The sequence below is a fragment of the Oryctolagus cuniculus genome, chromosome 19 (genome assembly GCF_964237555.1).
Source record: "Oryctolagus cuniculus chromosome 19, mOryCun1.1, whole genome shotgun sequence".
NCBI classification, from domain to species: domain Eukaryota; kingdom Metazoa; phylum Chordata; class Mammalia; order Lagomorpha; family Leporidae; genus Oryctolagus; species Oryctolagus cuniculus.
In genome coordinates this window covers 43,837,314-43,850,603 of record NC_091450.1, presented here as the reverse complement: position 1 = coordinate 43,850,603, position 13,290 = coordinate 43,837,314, and the positions used below count along the sequence as shown (strand labels likewise).

The 13,290-nt window shown below is 57.5% G+C and overlaps 1 protein-coding gene across 12 annotated transcripts in view; it reads right to left on the bottom strand.

Moving 5' to 3' along the window:
- Window positions 1-13,290, bottom strand: part of CUX1 (cut like homeobox 1) — a 312,734-nt gene that overhangs the window by 150,297 nt on the left and 149,147 nt on the right. The gene's annotated exons all lie outside the window — the stretch shown is intronic.

The following is a 13,290-nucleotide window of genomic DNA, read 5'->3' as shown; positions in this document are numbered from 1 at the left end:
GAGGGAGCAGAATGAGCACCAGGCGTGTGCAGAGGCCTGGGTGCCCCACCCACGAGAACCTGTCTGTGCAGATGGCTCACGAGCGTGTGACCCTGCAAGTCGCCTTCTCCCTGGGAAGGCTCGCTGGAGGTGGCGAGAGTGCAGTGACAACGGGGTGACCTCTGGCTGAGCAGAAGGGGGCTTGAGGGACCCACAGACTCCAGGACTGGGCCAGGACATGGTGGAGGGGAGTGGGGCCGAGAGCCTGGAGTTGGGGGCCGCACACTGCACCCTGCAGGCGCCCATGGAAATGGGGCTCTGTGGCTGGGAAGGCCACGCAGAAGACGACTGGCAGAGTTCCACACAGAGGCAGCAGGACACCTCTGGGCTCCCTGTGTACCCCAGGGGCATCCTTGCCCTCCATCCTCAGGGCCACACACCTGTGAACACCGCCCTCCTTTTGGCCACTTGTTCGGTCCCAAAGGAACTAGTACATTCAATCGATGGAACAACCAGCAAAACCTAATTAACACCCAGATCGAGTTTTTCCAAGAGGATGCAGAGCTGCAGGAAATAAAATGCCCTCGTAATTTAAATTTTATGATAATCAAATCAACACTATAGGACTGGGTATTACAAATTGGATGATTTTAGTATGAAGTAGGGTGGGGAAAGCTATTAGGAATCAGTTTCTTCTTCCAGACAAATCCGACTTGTAATGCTCATTAAGATATATTACCCCAACCGCTCACATCCATCCATCCACCCTCACCCACCCATCCATATCTATCGTCCCCCATCCCCCATCCACCCCATCCATCGGCTGACCCATCCTCACCCACCCACTCTTCCATCTGCATCCATCCATCTTCATCTACCCCCATCCATCACCAGTCCTTATCCAGCCATCCTTATCCACCGTCCATTCTCACCCATTCATCCATCCCTGCCCGGCCAACCTCATCCATCCTCATCCACCCACCCACCCCAATCCATCCCTCCTCATCCAGCCACTCATCCATTTTCATCCATCCGCCATCAGTGCTTACCCACCCATCATCCATCCCTTAGGCACACGGGCATCCCTCCCCTTCCCCCCCACCGATCTGCCCACCCAACTGTCCATCACTTACTGACCGTCTACTATGTGCCCAGCACTGTGCCATGTGGTGACACAGACCTGCCAAGCTCTAAGAACTCCGTGAGAGCCGTGTCTCCGCCGGCTTACCCACCATCACAAGCCAGTCTGGTTCAGATCTAGCGAATAGTGAAAGGAGGAATGCGCAGGCCCTGTCCCCAGGAAGCTCATGTCTAGAAGGGGAGAGTGACACAGAGCCACAATCCAGCGTGGCATGGTGGGGTGACTGCCACAAACAAGACGGTGGCGTGGCCGAGGGGAAGCCCACTTGGCTGCAGCCAGCTCCCCCAGGGGGCTCCATCAGCGTCTGCTTCCTTCCCCAGGTGCCAAGGAAGAGAGAGAAGTGGGCCAGTGCAGGGCCTCCTGGGGTGCCTGGGGACTGGCACCAGCACCCTCGTATCAAGGGACTTCACTGCTCACCTCCAACCAGCGGGACCAAGAGACTCAGGCTCTCGGACCACCACGCCGGCACTGCTTCGTCCTAAGGTATTCTAGGGCCCCCTGGGATCGCCTCTTCTCCAGTCCAACCAAACCAGGTCAATTCCACAAACATTTCCCAGGCACCTGCTCTGTGCCAGCAAGCGGGAGACACCAGGAACCCTGTGCACCCTTCCCCGGGTGCAGGGCTGGCCCCAAGCCAGCCTGCCACCATTGGGCCCCCAGCTCCAGAGCCCTGTGTTCAGGGCACCATCCGGGCAGCTGGGTATCTGATGCTGGTCCCCGGGGCTGGCAGAAGGCCCGTCCTGCCCGGGGCGGGGAAGGAGGGGGTGGCATTATAGACAGCCAAGAAATCCACTGACGGTTACCGAGAGGATGTTAAAAATAATTATCCACTGAAAATATTAGATTTGCTCGGGATTGTTCATTACATACAATGGTTTAATAGGACTTTTATTGAATAGCTACAGAGCTCTGGGCCGAAATCAATTTGGCGTGCGCACGGCATTTGGATGTCTGCTGTTGACTTCCCAACACAGAGCAATTTGTAATAGCTTTGGCTCGCCGTTGTTTTCAAAGCTCCTGCTACATCACAAGCATTTATTTCTGACCACAAAATTACATTTATTCAACAGAAAGCAGCTCCGGGTCTTTAAGAGGTTAACTTCTGGAGGGCTTGGCCGCGCTCCAGCCCCGTGGAGGAGCGCGCGGGGCGCGGTGGCCCCCGGCGGCGGTGGCGGCGCTGCGCCGGGCGGGCGGCCGTGATTAATAGACTGCTGAGTGCGCGCCTTTCCACATGCGCGCGGCCCCTGCCCTGGCTCCCATAGATCATGGACTCAGCCTCAACATATCTGACTGAAATTGAATTTGGCTTCTCTCTCAACCGTTCATTTCCTATGTTATGCAAGGTTATATCCTTTTCTGCATGAGCAGAACCAAACCAGCTGCAGCTTTGTAGCAGCAAACGTGTTTTCAATTATGACGCTGGCCTGGATATTGAACCACAGTCCTACTGCTCCCCTAATTGAGCCATCATGGGGCGAACCTACAGGAAGACGCGGCAGCCAGTAGGCCTTGGGATTTCGCTGGGAGATCATGAAAACACAGCAGCCCCGTCACCACCGTGACCACTGGGCTGGGGGAGCAAAGGGTCCCGCGGGAAGGGGTCAGGGAGGCAGGCCATGTCCTGTGCAGCCTTCTGAGGTGCACCCAGCCAGAGCCGGCCAGTCCCCAAGGTGCCTGGTCCGTTCCACAGTCGCCTTCTAGGGCTGCCAGGGCCCAAAGGCACAGATGGCTCAGACAGCCCTGGGAGGGGAGTGTAGACCTCTCAGGACCTAGTGTGGAGTCTCGGGCGCCGAACCCAGCAGATTCTCACTGCTGCGGAGGAGGGGAGAGGGAGGGCAAAGTTCCCCTAAGAAGACGCACGCAGCTGGCGACTCCGATGGGCTTGCAGATGTGACAAACCTGGTGGGACCGCAGCCTCTGAAGAGGGGAGACGTTAACAACTCAGTAACAAGAAATCAAGTAACTCAGGAACGGAACGAAGGGGGTGTGGCACAGTGGTTGAGACGCCTCTTGGGACACCTGTGTCCCATACTGCGGTGCCTGGGTTTCTGACGCCCCCGTGGGAAACCTGGGTGGAGCTCCTGGCTCCCAGCTTCAGCCCGGCCCACCTCCAGCTGTTGTGGGCATCTAGGAAGCAAACCTGTAGATACGAGATCTCCATCTCTGTTTGTCTTTCTCTGTCTCTAATAAACAAAATTAAAAAAATTCTTTTCCACTAGCTAAGGCTCTGAATGGCTATCTCTCAAAGGAAGACATGCAAACAGCCAACAGGTACACAATGATACTTGGGGGCCAGCGTTATGGCACGACGGGTTATGCCACTACCTGCGACACCCGCATTGCAAATGAGCGCAAGTTCAAGTCCCAGCTGTTCCATTTCTGACCCAGCTCCCTGCTCAGGTGCCTGGGGAGGCAGCAGAATATAGATCAAGTCTTTGGGCCCCTGCTACCCACATGGGAGACCCAGATGGAGTTCCTGGCTCCCGGCGTCAGCCTGGCCCAGTCCCAACCATTGCGGCCTTTTGGGGAATGAATCAGTTGGTAGAAGTTCACTTGCACTCTCTCTCTCTCCTCTCTCTGTAACTCTGCCTTTTGAATAAATAAAATACATTCAAAAAAAAAAAAAAAACAAAAACAAAAAACAGTGATCAAACTTCTGTCAGAGAAAAAAGCCACTCAAGACAAGGAGGGATCTTTCCACACTGGTCGGGACAGCTATTGTGAACAGGAGAAACGCTGGCGAGGATGGGGGCAGGAGGAAATCGCCCCAGGCCATCGGTGGGGACGTAGGTGAGCCACTGTGGAATGGTGTGGAGGTTCTGCAAAAATGACAGTCGCCAGGGACCCGGCCACGCCACATCCGGGTACGGACCCAAAGGACACGGCGTCAGAACTGTCTGGAGCTGCGTGCACGCCCATGTTCACTTCGTCGTTCACAATGGCCGACACCCTGGGGTGACCTCAAGGCCCGACGACAATGCAGGGGCGAAGAACAGGCGCCGTGTGCACACGACGGAGTATTACTCCGCCTAAAACAAGAGGGCCACCCTGCCGTGTGCGACAGCACGGACGCAGGCAGGGGCACGACGACGTGAAACGCGCCAGGCGCAGAAAGGCAAACACACATGGTCTCACCCAAGCGCGCGCTCCGGAGAAGGCGGAGTCACGGAAGCAGAGGACCGCAGGGCGCGTGCCGGGTCTGGGGAGTCCTGGCCCGAGCGTGAAAGCCTCAGCTAAGTAGGAGGAGTGCGTTTCGTGGATCAAGGCACAGCGTGATGACTTAGCTAATGACCATGATGGGTACATGAAACTCGCTGAGAGAGCGCTCCTAAGACTTCTCATCACACGCACACACACGCACACACACATACGGTAACCATATGAGGGGACAGACACGTGAACTGGCCTGACTGGGAATCACTTCACAGCGAATGCAAATCCCAAAACTTCACGTCACACACAGTAAACACATAAACTCATGTATTTGTCAATTACACCTAAAGGGAACGAAGGAGGCAGATTTTCAGTTAGGTCTTTAGTATGTCCAGGTGATACAACAATCTACAATACTGCAACCCTCTCACGCCTACCCGAGACACTCCGACCCTCACACACCCACCTGACACGCTCCGACCCTCACACGCCCACCCGACACGCTCTGATCCGCACACGCCCACCCGACACGCTCTGACCCTCACGCACCCACCCGACACGCTCCGACCTTCACGCACCCACCCGACACGCTCCGACCCTCACACGCCAACCCGACACGCTCTGACCCTCACACGCCCACCCGACACGCTCTGATCCGCACACGCCCACCCGACACGCTCTGACCCTCACACGCCCACCCGACACGCTCCGACCCTCACACGCCCACCTGACACGCTCCGACCCTCACAAACCCACCCAACACGCTCCGACCCTCACACGCCCACCCGACACGCTCCGACCCTCACACGCCAACCCGACATGCTCTGACCCTCACATGCCAACCCGACACACTCTGATCCACACACGCCCACCTGACACGCAGTGCAGCTCCACGGGACTCTGTGTACAGGAGCGGGGACAGCGGGAACGCTGGACGTGGAGATCTGCTAGGCAGAAGGCACTGTCCATGGGACAGAGTCAATAGCTGGAGCAGGGAGAGGAACCCCAGGGGGCACAGGGCCATGGAGGGCGTGAGCAGCAAACCTATAGAGGGAGGAGTCCCTGGCGGGGACGTGGGGCTCCTGAAACCAGGGCTGGGACGGCACGGGGTGGGGGGGGCTCGGCAGTCCCTCCCCGCCCACTCTCGTGGAACGGAACCCACTCGAGCTTGTAGGGGACGCTGCAGCAAACAATCCAGAAGGTAGCAGAGGCTGATATGTGGTGGCTCCCGGAAAGCAGGAGGCGGGCTCCGGAGCACACGCGAGGAGCAGGGAGAGGAAGGGGCGGGCCGAGGGCTGGGTGCACGCAGCTCGGGGCCTGCACCAGCTCTGCGGCCGTCGGGGCTCGGCACTCTCTGCCCCCTGTGAAGCCGCAGCAGTGGGAGGGCCCTGTGAGCCTCTCCCTGTTTGCTCCTCCCCAGGCCCTCCTGTGACAGGTGACCCGTGTACAGCTGGAGGGGGGATGCCACAGAGGGACGCAGGGAAGGACCCTGGGTAAACTGGCCTGCTAGGGGCCCCCCGCGCACTCCCATCAGGTGACGCTTCTGCAAGACTGGCCTCAGAGTACAGCTCTCCCGTGTCTCTTTGGATCTTCATTACTGAAGGTTCCACGCAAAACGTTTGTCAAATGAACGCACACGGTTTCCTTGGCCCGACTTCCATTCCAGGGCCGTCAGGCACAAACCCTGCCGCGGCACAGGAGCTGTGGCTCTCTCTCCTCCGCGAGTCCCAGACGAGGCCCTGGTGCCCCGCACCTCCTGGTCCCCTTGTCTTGCTTTGCCTCATGGTTTCTCCACGGATGTGCACCTGCACCAGGCCAGCCCACAGGGCTGCACGGACTTGAACTTCACCCGCTTCCCTGCCGTGTCACGGTCCATGACGCGAACGTCCACACCTTGCTCGGGTCTTCACTGTGAAGGCTGCGGAGCACCTACACCTGTCCTTTCTCAGCAGACACCTGGGTTGTTCCTCCTTGTCGACCATTTTTAAAGTTCCAGAACTTACTTCCTGGGCCTAATGAGTGTATTAGGAAACACTCTTAGCTGTAGAACTGCTGTGTCGCGGCACCTAGGTGTCTGTCAGCCGATGCGGAATTTGCTTTCAAAATTCCTGACACCAATTCACACTCCGCCTGACTTGGCACCTTTGGCCAATCTAGCAGGGATGAATACTTTGCATGCAAGTTATTTTAGTTTTATTTCAATGGTCACCATCGGGCTTGAGCCACCTCTTGAATACATCTACTGACCAGTCTATCGACTTCTGCTCATTTTCTTACTGGGTATTCTTCCCCCGGGCAATGCATGTGCACAGGGATCTTTGTGAATGAGGGGTGCGGCCCTCTCCCCCTCTCTGTAGTGGAGCTTCCGGCCAAGGCTGCAGGGGCACTGCCAACCCCAGAGGCCCCGCTGACGTCTGAGGCGTCTCTTTCCCATGAAAAGCATTCAGCCGAGTCTGGGTCTTTATGGGGCAGACGCCGGGAAGCATCCTGGGAGAGGCAGGTCCATTTCACACAAAGGGATAACCAGGCTTCATGTTCCCTTCTAAATGCTTCGAAGACCTGCTCAAGTCTCTCCCTGTAATTTTGCTTGCATTTGAGTAGAGGTAAGGATCCACAGGGAGGGGCCAGTGTCGTGGCGTAGTGGGTAAAGCTGCCGCCCGAGACACTGGCAGCCCATTTCGGCGCTGGTTTGTGTCCTGGCTGCTCCACTTCGATCCAGCTCCCTGCTAATGTGTCTAGGAGAACAGAGGAAGCTGGCCCAAAGGCTTGGGCCCCTGCGCCCAGGTGGGAGACCTGGATGAAGCTCCTGGCTCCTGGCTTCAGCCTGGCCCTGTCCCAGCCATTGCAGCTATTTGGAGAGTGAACCAGCGGACGGAAGATCTCTCTCCCCACAACCCCTGCAACTCTGCCTTTCAAACAGATAAAATAAACCTTAAAAAATGTCTTTATGGATTGAGCAGCTGTTGAAGGACCACGCGCCGCAGGCTCCCTTGCCTCACGCGTCCATCAGCAAGCCCCCTGTGCAGTAGGTGCAGCCTTGGCGCAGGGACGGGCCAGTTCTGGTTGCTTTATTAGGTCCCACGGGTGTCGCTATCCGTCTCCGGGCTCCATCTCAATGTGGATCAATACCACCTTCACTGTTACTGGCATCCACTTTTGCATGTGTATAAATTCTGGAATCAGCGACCGCCTCTGTGATCCATCTGGAAGTGGGAACTTCTATCTCTGAGTACCGTCTCTCTCCACGTAACTCTGCATGAAGATCCTTCTCCACAGTCCCACGGGGCGGCCACAGGTCATGCAGGGCAGGGATGCATTCTGAGAAACGCATCACCAGGTGAGGGCGGGGACACAGCGGAGACGTCGTTGTTGTTGCCAGATACCCCGCACCTCGGGCACGCGTCCAGCCTGCCCTTCATCAAAGCGGTGCTGCCCGTGGGTGTCCCTGCTTTGGCTGTTGCTACAGCCGCCGATGTCCTTCCTGAAAAACTATGCTTTGCATTTGCTGCTGATGGGGAGTGACGCGATGACGTGTGCATGGATTTTGTCTCTAGTTGCTTGAGAAATCATTGAGGCTGACGGCTTGCTTTGGTGCCAGTCCTCGGTACTTCACTGCTGCTAAGACTCATACGACGATGTGAAGTCAAGGGAGCCCCGGTGGGCTGTAAACAAAACGTCATCTTCACGTCCCGGAGTCTGATGATTGGCATGGGCTTTTGCTAAGTACCTTTTATCGGGTTAGTTTCCCTCTGCTTCTACTCAGTTTTGAAAATCATGAATGAATTTTGACAAACTATTTTTCCACTGAAATGGATTTTTTCTTCTTTAGCCTGTGAGTGATTAAATACCTCTTGGAATGTTAAACCAAACAGCATCCATTGGGTAGCCCATGACTGATGGATTCAACTTATCGATACTATCTGTTTAAGGACTTGGGCGTCTCTGTTCATAAATGAGCTGGCTTTTCAATTTTCCTTTCTCGCAGCGCTCATGTCTGGTTTTGTAGAAGGTCATGCTAATTTCAGAAAACGAGTTAGAAAAGTGTTTCCTCTTTTCTGAAGAAGTCTAGCAAAAGATCGGAACGACCTTTTCCGCCAAGAGCTGACAAACGCTCCCAGCACACCGTCTGGGCCGCATGGGAATCTGACAGCTCCGGGGCCGGTCGGCCTTCATGCTCCCTCGTCCACCGGCTGTGCTGATGGTATTCTAAGAATTGCTCCATTCTGGCTAAGCTTTCATACGGACTGGCGTACAATGGCTTCCCATCCTCCTCCACTCACCTGGGCATTGGCCGGGATGCTCGCCCACTTATCCCTCCCCCTGGTGTCTCCATTGGAGGAGTGACTTGTCAATCGTGGCTGTCTTTGCAAAGACCCAAGTTGAAGGCTGTTTCTCTCCCTGACTTCGTTTCTCTTCTGAGGGCTTTTATTATCGATTGCACTTGTTATGCCCTTCTTCCGACTGGAGCGCATCCTGCTGTATTTTTGGAAAGCATGGATTTCCCGTCTTCGGTGTCCCCACTCAAGGAAAAGCATTCACGTTGGTTCTTAGGAGGCACGTCCTCCTGCAGGACACTGGGCTTATGGACCCCAGGTCTCCTACCGCCAAGAGGCTGCCTAAGCCAGACCCTCACCCATCAACCTCCCAGACCAAGACTCTTCTCAGGGAGAGAAGCAAGGAGCAGGGACCATGGCTGCAAGCCCAGCTCCTCTGACAGTGAGGGCCGCTGCGCCCAAGGGGCTGAGCTGATTCAGTTCCTGTCGGGCTGGATATCTTCCAAATGGAATGAACCCACTGTCCCGAGCGGTTGGCTGGGCTGGTGACACACCGGGGGTAGGGTAGAGCAAGCCCATTTCCGTGTGGGTTCACAAGGAGAACCCTAAATGATCTGTGTGATGACGGCATTTCAACACTTCTGGTTTTTTTTTTTTTTTTTTTTTTTGACAGGCAGAGTGGATAGTGAGAGAGAGAGACAGAGAAGAGAGAAAGGTCTTCCTTTGCCGTTGGTTCACCCTCCAATGGCCGCCGCGGCCGGCGCACCGCGCTGATCCGATGGCAGGAGCCAGGTGCTTCTCCTGGTCCCCCATGGGGTGCAGGGCCCAAGCACTTGGGCCATCCTCCACTGCACTCCCTGGCCACAGCAGAGAGCTGGCCTGGAAGAGGGGCAACCGGGACAGAATCCGGCGCCCCGAGTGGGACTAGAACCCAGTGTGCCGGCGCCGCAAGGCGGAGGATTAGCCTAGTGAGCCGTGGCGCCGGCCAACACTTCTTCATCAAAGACAGCTCACACGGTGCTCAGTGGCTCCTGAGCACACCGTACGGGACCTCTCCCACCTCACCAGCAGCAGCCAGGGCCTCTCGCCTCACGGGTCCTAACCATCTGGGAAGCCCAAGCACTCAGGAGCTGAGCAGATCCTCGGACCACAAGGGTGAACCTGGCTGGACCCCGGGGTGAGGGGCTGCTTTCACTCATCTTAGGACCGGAGAGGGATGTGGCCAGAGTCACAGGAGGCCCCGGAGGTGGTGACAAGCACCACGGTTGGTGTCGGGAGCCTAGCCTTTCATTTCTTGGGGAGGGGGCCTTGCTAGACAGAGGAGAGGCCAAGAGGAAGTGGACTGGGTACGGGGGAGGAGAGAGTAGGGGTTTCGGGAAGCAGAGGCCTGGGGACAGGCGAGGGAGGGCAGAGACTGGGGGTGGCTGGCATGGAGAGGGTGATGGTGGAGAGCCACGGGAGAAGGCGCCAAAGGCAAGCCGTCTCACGGACCACAGAGAGGAAGTGGGCTGAGCTTGGAGCGAGAGTCCCACCCCGCGCAGGTCAGTGTTCCCAGACCATCACAACGAGCTGCTCATGCAGGCTCCCGCGGGACCCTCAAGTCCAAGGTGAAGTCCTCGATGGCAGAGACCCGCCTGTGGCTCTTGTCGGGGACCTCGCAGAAGGAAGCAATCTGTCCAAGTTCCACCCGTTCCCTCAGGAAACCTTAGGGCGGGCTCAGGCTCCATCCAGGGGATAAACCCCCTCTGGCAGACCCCGCCGCAGCAGGAGAAGCTCTGGTCAGAGGCTGCGGCTCTTGGGGTAACCGCGGGGAGCAGGCCTGGCCCCTCGCGGGCGCCGGCACACACTGCCCTCTGGCCCCGCTCCCTGCACGCGTGGCTCCTCTCCGCCTTTCAGAAACAGGCAGGAGTTCACCCCTTCCCTGAAAACCAGCTCACTTCCCAGCGCAGACCCCTTAGGGGAAACAGACCAGTGTGGGCGGACAAGGGACCCAAGGCAGCAGGCACGCAGGTGGCCAAGTCTGGGGACCTCAGGTAGGACCTGGGGTTTACTGTGGTCAGTAAATTCAGTGAGCAGGCTCCGGCTGCCCCCGCCGGGGGGCGGGGCCTAACCATGTGAGCGGATGGACACGCTGACCTGCCCCACTGCAGTAACCACTCTACTATCTCCCTATACATCCTACCCTGTTGTACACCCGGCATACACGCAACAAAATTCGGCAACTGGCAAAGGCTCCATAAATATTAATTAACAGTGCTAAAATGTATCTGCCTTTTAAATAGCCTTTACGAAGCAGGCAAATGGGGAAGCCCACATGTCTCTCTGGCTTCTCAAGTTTAATGTTAACCAGAACCCAATCTACTATTCCCCCCCATCCAGAGGATGGAGGAACCCATCGCTGGTGTGGCTTCTTCAAGGAAAAAAAAATCAATGTAATGAAAAAGGAAAATACAGGTGGGGAGGAGGGCCAGAAAGCGTGTCAGCATTAAACACACGCAAAGATACGAGGGGGAACGATGGAGCTAGCGGGCCAGGCAGCTGAAACCTCAGCTCAGGAACAGGTGTCGGCACAGCTGCCCAGACGCCACTGGGGTGCCCGGATCCTGCACCGGGGGCTCGTGTTTGAGTCCTGCCTCTCTTCCAATCCACAGCTTCCAGTGACAGCAGACCCTGGGGGGCAGCAGGTGAGGGCTCAAGTACCGGGGCCCCTGCCACCCACGTGGGAGACCTGGTATGAGTTCAGGGCTCCTGGCTTCGGCTTGGCCCGCACACTGCACTGCAGGCATTCGGGGGAAAGAACCAGGGGATGGGCGCACGCTCTGTCTGTCTCAGCCTCTTGAATTAGAAAGAAGTTTTATTTTGGTACAAAGAATTGAAATCCGTACAGTTTTTCTCCGTGAATGTTCTGAAGATCCTTGTTTAGTCACAGGGACGCCACGGGCGCACGTGTCCCGGCTCAGCTCGGGAGGGGACATCTGATTTGGAATTATGTTAATGTCCCTGGCTGTGGTGTTGGGGGTGGTGCAGGAACACGGGGAGTGCTGACATCTCCTTAAGCCTCACGCGTGTGTCTTGGATACAATGCCCCGCTCTCTGCGGCCGACTTCCGGATGCTCGGCACAGGGGCGGGAGGGGCCCACGTGGCTGTGAGGGCGCCCGCTGCACCATTGCAGGAAGGGAGGGAAGCAGACACCCATAAGACAAGGCGCACTGGGTGCTCTCGGCCGGAGGAACCCCACGCCAGGGGGTCCTTCCAAAGCTGCCCGACAGGAGAAGGAACACGGAAGAGCAAACGTGGCGGGGGAAAAGGCCAGGCCGGCCATGGAGACCTGCGATGCGGGTGTCCTGTGTCTTCCCAGGCTGAGCGCGCGCGGGGGGGTGGGGGGGGAGGGGGGGCGTGGAGGCCGGAGACTGAACAGAGACAAGACTATCCTGCCTTCTAGAAGCCTCGGCCCTTACCCCCAACCACAGCTGCATCCCTCTTTCTACAGGGATCCCCCGAATGTCCCGGACCCTTGGGGCCGGCGCTGTGGCCTGAGATGTGGGCAGCCCCTAGGGGTGCCAGCTCCTGTCCCAGCTGCTCCACTTCCACTCCAACACCCTAACGGCCTGGGAAGCAGCAGAAGACGGCAAAAGCGTTTGTTGGGCCTCTGTACCCACGCGGAGACCCGGATGAAGCTCCTGGCTCCTGGCTTTGGCCTGGCCCAGCCCTGGCATTGCAGCCATCTGAAGACTGAACAGTGGAGAGAAGATTATCTCTTTCTTCCTTCTTCCAACTTTTTCTAAATAAATATACCTTTAAAAAAATAAAATGTCTTCTCGTCCCACCTCCTCCTCCCCTCACCCTCTGCTGTCACCTGCCTGCCATGAACCTGTCAGCCCCAGTCACCGACCTGGGAGCTCAGGCCCTGGAACCCTACCCCTGGGACCTGTGTCCTCAGGAGGTGCCACCCTGGGTCACTTGCCCCAGGCTGAACCTTCTGCCTCTCTCCTCCCCCACACTCTGTGAGTCCTCTGTGACTTGTGCACTTGGAAAAACATCGCATTCCCAAGGACAGGCCAGCACAGTTCTTTGACTCTCGCTCCCTGTGCTCATCACGGCCTGGCGCTGTCGCAATTCCCACTTTTCCAACAGGAGAGGCTAAGCAGGTGAGAGCCAGCAAGCCCACACGCCCGGGTTTCTGGAACTCACGGGACCTCTACACAAAGCGTTGGGAAGGGGCGTGAGTGCCACCCCCAAAACCCTCCCCGCTCCCCATTGTGGACACTGCTCCCATTAGCAGGGAGCCAGGGTGGACACCCCACCCCTCTGCCAGACAGCTCAGCCCTCTTCTGGAAGGATCTACAAGAAACACTTCCTTAGACTGTGCCCCGATGTCCTCCTGTGACTCTTGCCTGGAGTCACGTGGGATCCTGGGATTCCTCCCCGACCCCCACGGCCCCAGTCATCTGTTCCACGTGGGGTGGGTGGCTTCATGGCGGCGGCAGCCCAGACCAGCTCGGGGAACACAGAGACTGCCCCCAGGAGGTTCGTGCACCCCACGGTAGCGAGGGCAGCCCAGGGGCGTGTCCCTCTGCACCCACGGCACCGCCTGGCATTCCAACCCGGCCCCCTTCACCAGGACGGGCGGGACGTAAATCCCAATGCCAAGTGCGGGACACAGGGTTGGTGCAGGTGGGCGGCTTCCACTCGGGTTAGCACCCCTGCCGCTGTGCAAGCCCGGTGACCCGCTGGGGGGCTCG